At 30.8% G+C, this 8993-nt stretch overlaps 1 pseudogene; it reads left to right on the plus strand.

Annotated features, from left to right (window-relative positions):
* The first annotated feature begins 711 nt into the window (after positions 1–711).
* LOC142643968 (uncharacterized) lies at positions 712–5395 on the plus strand (annotated as a pseudogene).
* Positions 5396–8993: the final 3598 nt, after the last annotated feature.

The following is an 8993-nucleotide window of genomic DNA, read 5'->3' on the forward strand; positions in this document are numbered from 1 at the left end:
TCCAAAGTCTCTCTCCTTACCTAAAAACCAGTCATTAACACCACTTCAAACTCAATATAAAATGCCTCTCATATCAGCCCAAAAATGACTAGCCATGTTTTATCCTTAGAGCTAAAACTTTAACATAAAAACACGTTCAGCTAGCAAACATTCTCACAATTCTGAAGTTTGGGGAGTAGAAATATTGGTATAGAGGAACATTCCCTCTCTCTTTTATTGTCCTCTCCCTGCTATTTGTTGGTCTAAATTTATAATCTGTTGTTTTTAAGCATTTTTGTTATTGGCATTTTAATTTCTCTACTATTAAAGCACCATTCGTTTTTGTTTATCATATATTTGGAATTTTGGGCTAGACTCTTCTCAAATAAACACATCTAAAGAACCCAAAGGGGAATTTTGGTCTTGTTTTACCATTTCGGCCCTTGCGCAAGATGTCCCCAACACACTTTGTTCTACCCTAAACCAACAAATTACTATACTAGAAAAATATAAAAAATAGCAAGTTGGATAAATTAGATGCCAAATATGGGGGAATTTGATTAAAAAGTGGCATAGGTTAGGAGTCAGGACCCTAAGATTGTGGGTTTTGATGGTCACGGCTAGGGGTGGAACTAGAATTTTATGAATGGGGGGCCAAAATAATAACAAATATAAAATCGAACCAATTTTATAGTGTCATACAAGACATATGAAGAGTTTTTGGGGCTAGCCATGTATCTTTTGAAAGTTTTCGGTAAATTTAAGGGGTAAAAATCTAATATTTGAAAAGTTTGGGAGGGTTAACCATACATTTTTTGAAAAAATTTAGGAAAATTTTATAAAATTGAAAAATTTTGGAGGGCCATAACCACACCCTTCTTAGTGGGTCCGCCCCTGGTCACGGCATAGGTTAGGGATGAAATGGTATAAATATTGCAAGTATCTGATTTCTAAAACTCTACAGGGGAAAAAAGAGATGACTTGCGCGACCTGTGTCGGGCTGCACTTAACGGTGACTGGAAGACTACTAAGCACTACATTGTTAAAGATCGTAGCTTGCTTCATGCTAGACTGACAAAATCATGGGATACAGTGATTCACATAGCTGTTCATTCAAAACACATACCTTTTGTAAAAGAACTGGTGGATCATCTCACTGTGGACGAGCTAGCTATAGAAAATCGAAATAAAGACACAGGCCTAAGTATTGCTGCTGTATCCGGAATATTTGAAATTGCAGAGTTAATGGTAAACAAAAATAGTAAACTGACAATGCTTCGTGGTACTAGAGAATTGATACCGTTTGGCATGGCAGCTGAAGCTGGACACAAGAAAATGGCAGAATTTCTCTACTTGAATACTCAATTTGGCTGTCTAGATCGCGGTGAACGTATTAGGCTGTTTTTTATTACCCTTACATGCGATCTTTATGGTATTACTTCATTCCTTCATGCTCCTAAATTTGTCTTTGCAGTATGGCTACTATAACTAATAACATGCTACTTTCTATCTTCCTTCTTTTTTATTTTTTATTTTGGGTTAAATATCTTCCTTCTTCTATATTAGTAATTTAGTACTACTTCTGTTCCAAATTATTAGTTCTGTGTTCCATTTTGTCTTGTTTTTTAAATTAAAAACCATTAATTTATTCATTCTCAAAAAAAAAAAAAAACCATTAATTTACTGGGTTTCCTACTATGTCCCTACTACCAATACGACAAACACTTTAAATGACAATTTTTTTTGAGAACTTTTTTTAAGGGTGATTTTGAAAATTTGTAACTTTTCAATTAAGATACAAAACAATAAACAATGTTACCATAAAATGTTGAGTTTTCTAAATATTGCGAACAATTCAAGATAGAGGTAGTATGTATAATATCAAAGTACTTTTTAGAACTTTTAGAATTAATATGTTTTTTTAGCTACAATTTATGTCATAATGGTCTTGTTAATAGGTGCTCTAAGAATAATTGTCAATAAATCATTATTGGAAAGTTTTGATATCATTTTCATGGAAAATAGAAAAATTGTTAAAAAAAATTAAAGGTAAATTAAAAATTACACCCCTAAAGTTTGGGAGTTTTTGAATTTTACATCTTAAAGTTTCAAAATTTGGATTTTATGTCCTAAAGCTTGGGGTGATTGAATTTTATACCCTGACATTTCGGAATTTGGATTTTGCTCTCTAAAATTTGGGGGTGTAAAATTTAAACACTCCCAAATTTTAGGAAGTAAAATCCAAACGCCTTTAAGATATAGGGGTAAAATTCAAATTTTGAAACATCAGGATGTAAAATCCGAACATCCTAAATGTCAGGGGGTAAAATCCAAATTCTAAAACTTCAGGGTTTAAAATTCAATCACTTCCAAATTTTAGGGGTGTAATTTGCAATTTACCAAAAATTTTTTTCCTTTTCCTAGCCACACTGGCGGAGCCAGGGGGGCGAGGGGGGGCACCTGCCCCCCCTGACTCCTAAAATTTTTTAGCATCAGTACTCAAGTACTTACTGACATGGAGGAAAAAAAAAGAAAAAAAAATGACTTCTTGGTTGAACGTGACTCTCAAGAAAAAGAAAGGAAAAAAAAGGTTCACAAACACCAAACATTTGTCTTGTCCTACGTCACCTATTTCACTATTTTTTTAAAATTTTAATTTTATATCATTATTTACATAATTTTTACTATTTATGATACTTTTTATAGCATTTTATTCTTGAATGATGCTAGGATACTACATATTTTACTACTTATATCTTACAAATTAGCATGTCACCAATCAAAAAAAATAATTTCAAACATTTATTCATTATGTTTTTTTAAGTAACACTAATCACATTTTTACTCCATCAATTTGTAAATTTTTTAGTAGCAATGAATTTGTTATTTTTGTTTATTTATTTTAATAATATGAAATATATTCATATTTGCTTATAATTTTTTATTTATTCTGTTATTATTTTTTATTAGTATTTTTTAGATTAATTTCACTTTTAATATTGCCCTCTTTAGACTAAAATCCTGGCTCCGCCACTGCCTAACCATAAAAAGTTTAATTATAAAAATATTTTCTAAACCAATATTTTCTAAACCAATAGTCTTAGCGCATTCGTTAATTTTTCCCAATTTCTAATAATGATACTATGAACTTTTGTTGGAAGACTTCGAATTTTGGATAAGTTCCTCTGTCTCTCTCTCCCCCCAATTTCATTGCATTAATTGACCTAAGTCTGGCAATCTCTCTCTCTCTCTCTCTTGACATAAGTGTGGCATTACAACAAAAATCTGTTGGTCTACAATAATAACTCATACCTTGTATATATAGGTTTAGCATTGGATATGCTGACTAAAGATCCAAAATTAGCTTGTGAGCGAGACGAAAATAATAATGGGAAAACAGCTTTGCATGTGTTGGCTCAAAAGGCTACACACAATGCCAGCAGCAGAATGCCAAAGATCGTGGCAAGATACTCCAGCTTATGTATGTTTTTCTAAACCCGGTCCAATTCTCAATAGATATAGTGTTTAGTATACTTTTTATACTCTAAGTTCCAAAGTAAGCTTTACCTTTTTTACCACGTTATTATTTCACACCCAGATATACTTCACACAATATCCACTATTTTTAACACTAGGCGTTCACATTTTCCAAGCAATGTCCATACTTTACTTATGATGCAAAAGTGTAGACAATTTTGGAAATAAATTTTTAAGAAAGAATCTATAAAGAAACTTTTGTCAATATTTTGCATCATAACCAACATATAATTTGACTATTATCTTTCATTTAAATACTTTTAGGGTTTAGTTAATGTATATTTAAGGGCATATATTAATTATCTATTTTATAACAAAATTTATGAGAAATTTAAAAAATTGTAAAAACAGTTAGTCATTTTTTCATAATTTTTTTTTAAATGGTTTATAAATATATGCCTGAAGGCATATGTTAGTAAAACCCATACTTTTATCATCATTGTCGCTTCCCATTTCTCTTTAATAAAGATCATTTTGTTTTTCAATTGATACTTTAATTCCCTACTTCTAGATTTCAAAGCCTTCTGTAAGCAAGAATCAAAGCTAGAATCGGCTGATGAATTACTTGAGATGATCTGGAAGAAAGTTCTAAAGCGATCAGATGAGGAAATTTCAGACCTAATAAAGAGGCCTTCAGGAGTACTTTTTGACGCTGCAATATCAGGAAATGTTGAGTTTTTAGCTTTGCTTCTTCGCAACTATCCTGATCTTTTATGGGAAGTTAATGAAAAAGGGCAAACTGTATTTCATGTTGCTGTTTTGCATCGTCACGTACAAGTGTTTAATTTAATAAAAAACATAGGAGCAGCAAAGGAATACATAGTTGGATATATTGATGCTGACAAAAACAACATGTTGCACTTAGCTGGAATGTTGCCACAAGTGGAAAGACTTGGCGCCCCAAGAGAAAACCTTCAAATGCAACGAGAGCTGTTGTGGTTCAAGGTATTCCTTACAACTAAATCTCTCTCTCCCCCCCCCCCCCCCCCCATCCCTCCCTTTTTCTTTTTTAATATACAACGGAATGTGGAAGTTTAAAATTTTATTTTCTGAATTTAATAATGTAGAAAGTGTTTGATCATTTCAAATTTTAATGATGTGACATTGGATACATTTGTATTATTTAATTTGAATCATAAAATAAATTGATTTCAAATGAAGATCTTAATGCCATTTAATTTATCTTTGATATGTTATGTAATTGATGGAAAATAATTATCTATTTAACTTTTCACATTGCCTGTCATCATAGGAAGTGGAGAAGATTGTTCCGCCTTCTCATAAGGATATGCAAAATTCTAAGGGAATGACACCTAAAGAAGTATTTGATAAGGAACATAAAGATTTACTTAAAGTAGGTGAAGAAGCAATGAGGGAGACAGCCAATTCGTGTATGCTTGTAGCAACTCTCATTTCCACCGTGGTTTTTGCTGCTGCTCTCATAGTTCCTGGTGCCAGTAATAATATATCAAATACTCCCTTTTTCAACAAAGATCAGTGGTTTAAGATATTTATCCTTTCAAATGCAGTAGCACTCTTTACCTCTGCAGCATCAATAGTGTTTTCCCTGTCCATTCTCACTTCAAGCTACGCACAAAGTGAGTTTGTGTATTCATTGCATGCAAGGTTGATGTCTGGGCTCATAACACTCTTCATTTCCATAACAACCATGGTCTCGGCCTTTATCGCTGCCATCTTTTTGATCTTTGACTACAAGGGGGAATGGGTTCAATATGTCATTGCTGTCCTTGCCTGCTGTCCGGTGATTTTGTTTCTCAAGTTACATTATAATCTTTTGGCTGATTTGATTCGCTCAATTTGCTGGTCTTGGTTTTTATTCCGAAGAAGTAAGCACCAAATTTTCTAGTTAGAATTTTGAATTGTATGAGCAGGTTTAATACTATCAGTGTATTTTATGATTCCCAATTGTATGTGTAATAAGTAAAAACACCCCAAACATTTGTGTGTTTACTACTATTTTTTCAGCAATTTTACAATTATAATAATATTTAAATTGAAGTTAGTTTTTAGCTAAAGTTGTTAGCAATTTCGTGGACTTTCGAATATTTTAAACAATGACATTTAGGTGATTTTAAGAATGGACTACATGAAATATGGGAAAAACCTTATGATCAAACACTCAAGCCGAGACCTCTAAGTTACTAAGGACTTCGTCTCCATTAATCCTCTTAGCAGCCTAAAACTACATGAGATTTTGAAGTGGATTAACTTAAGGTAAAAAACTAAGTTTTATTTCAATCTCTTCTATTAAAAACTTTGGGTTTTGTTATCGTTTGATGATTACAGTAAATACTTGATTAATTTGGTGATTAATGAAGATTAAAGGATTAGGGTGCGTGGCAAGGCTTGTTAAATCCAAATTTTCCAATTCATTTGGGGGGTTTTGTCAATTGTGGTTATGTTTTTCAGTTAGGTATGGATTGAATAAATTTTTTATGAGTTTTATTATGTTGAAAGTGTTGAAAAATTTTAAAATACTCGCAAGTGCACCGACTATACTAAAGTATAGTTTGGCAAGCTCAAAGACGAATCCATAGGGACTTGTGAATGAAGTAAAAATAAAATAAATCTCAACTAAATAAATTCTAATCTAATTCAATAAAAATTGGTTATTTTAAAATTAAATAAACTAAAGAAATTAATCTAAGCAAAGAAATTATGACAAGTAGTAAAGAGATCGTGTAAACAATCAAGAAAAGGAAAAAAAATTAAGGTTTTGAAATTCACCTTGTTAATTCATATCATCATATATTCGTGATCATTGGCTTTTCCCAAACTACTATATGATAATCTAGAATTTAATCATGTTATCATAGAAGATATTCTCATTAAAATATCAATTTTAAAATCTAAATTAAGCATGTTCTATTTCGCTACCTAAATATAAAATTATATCATCAATTGTATCTATTTACAAACAAATCAAAAGGGATATCCAATTTTAAATTCAAAAAATTTTAAACCAATTATTCAATTGATTAAGCTTACCCTAAATTATGATAAAAACATAATTGAACTCATATTTAGAATCCTATCTTCATCAATTGATATAAAGTAAGAACGATTAAATCATTAAAAACAATGGGAAAAATCAAATCTCATAAATAAATACCTATAATCATTAACAATGTTTCATCATCAACCTTAATTAAAAATTTAGCTATTCATGTACATTGAAATAAAATGAAAGTAATAAACATTAAACAGAACAAATAAAATAAAAATAGATTGAAGAAGAGAAGATACTGTGCTGTCATTAGAGGAAAAAAAAAAAAAACCATAGAGAAAATCCAAATGCGGTACCGGCCCTTTCTTTTCTTTTTTTCTTCTCTTCAGCCTCCTTCTCACGTTCAGCCCTAGTCTCTTTTATATCTCTAACCATTATAAAGAAACCTGAAAGAAAAAGGAAATTCAGATTACAAAATTCATTAGATGCTTAGGTCCATTTCGGCCTAGTAAAATTACGAATTTGGGCTTTCCATAAACTACAAAGTTGTAGCCCTGTGAGTTATCTTTTCAGCCCAACTTGAATCACTACAATCCAATATCTGAGCTGAGTGCTATGCAAGAAATACTGAGACGTATGCAGAAAAATTTTGATTCCGAATTATTTATTTATTTCATTCTCCAAATGTCTTTTTTCCTCATTTGATTAGGTTTCACCTAGTTAGGCTAGTTGGGTTCAGCCCATTTGAGTTAGAGTTCATCCTTATGCCTTAGATAAATCCCATTAACATGTAAATTTTCAATTACCTATAAAATATATATAATTCAAAATTAGTCACAAATTAACATAAAAGTATGGCTAAATATATGCAAATATGGAAGCAATTTATTTAATATATTTCATGCATATCTGAAAGTAACAACTATCAAATCTGGGGTTGCTTTGATGATGTGATTTGGTTGTCTAGTTTGCTAATGGGTATACATAGATTTTTATTGTTCACATAATTGCAAATTTAAAAATAAAGTGAGTTGTTCACAATTTTCATATATATATATATATATATATATATATATATATATATATATATATATATATTATGAGAGGTCATATAGTTTTATATGGAAGGATTTTTTTTTCTTTACACAGGTTTTACTCACAACTTATACTTCTCGTTTGTCTCTCAATTGACTTTCTATCAATCAAAGAGTGCATGTCGATTGTCTCTCAACTGAGTCTTGATTAATCGAGAATTGGGAATTCTAATTCTCTACAGATTAAGTCAAATATTTAATGGGGAATTCGTACTTAGCTTGCATACATAATTACATAAGGAACCATAAAAGTTGACTAAATTAGATGTTTCAGAGAGCTTATGTCGTATACCTTTGAGAAAAACTATAAAACATTTACATCAATACATTACCAAAGTGGCGGAGTCCGAATAGAGAATCTAAAGATGGTGTTATAAGGATTAGTAATCAAGGCTAAAGCCATGGTGTCCATCTCTATTCTACAACGTTCAAGGCGGTCTTTGAACTTTGAAGTCATAAATGTTGTTTTTGTGGGTTGTCCGGACTATAAGAGTCCAAATTGGAGTAGTGTGGAGTCATATTTCTAAGTATTCTTAGAAGTATTAATTAAGAATATGCGTATGTTTCAATTGTATAAACTTCGCATTTAATAAGGGAATTTTCCTTAAGCTTGATGACAACCCTGGGATTGATATTTTCTTTTGGATTCATCCATTGATTGTTTTACTTCTTAAGCAAAATGCTAGTATCTTTTATTGGAATAATTATACTTCTCTCCCATGAGATTTTAAGAAATGACACTCCACCCTAAACTTGAAAGGAAAAAAAAATATTCCTCCCATGACATCCGTTTGATCAAAACTCTATTAAATTGATGTTGAAAATGTTGCACACTGCTTTGCTCCATTGATTTAAATTTTTAATTAAAGAGAATTTTAAAATATTTAGTATTACATATTCATATTTTTTATTTTTTCAATGGGTTATATAGAAATTTGTTGTTGCAAATATTTTGGTACTTGATAAAATTTGCAATATTATTACTAATCATGGTTAAACTTGGATAAAAGCATTTTTTATATATAAAAATTTAGAATATTTCTGTTACTAATATAAATAGAAGAGGAGAGTGTTATTTTTTTAAAACCTTAAGGGAGGTGAGTGATTTTTCCAACTTCAAACTTCAAAAGAGGGGAAGATAATTACACATTTTTTTTATTTTACTATAATTTATATTAATTTGTGATTTGCTTATTATGCCTAATTAATTGGAATTCCATTCTTCTAAAAACAAAAAATTGGAATTCCATTGAACATCATAATTGGTTAATTTAACTACCGCTCACCTTTGGTGCGGTGGTCACTCCACAAGTATAAATGTTTGTAGGTGTGGGGGGCAAATGTCAGGGTTCAAATCTCCAGGAGGGAGTTTTACACATATATACACTTAGATTATGTTAGAGTAGAAATTCTAT

Source organism: Castanea sativa, chromosome 7 (genome assembly GCF_040712315.1).
Source record: "Castanea sativa cultivar Marrone di Chiusa Pesio chromosome 7, ASM4071231v1".
NCBI lineage: Eukaryota > Viridiplantae > Streptophyta > Magnoliopsida > Fagales > Fagaceae > Castanea > Castanea sativa.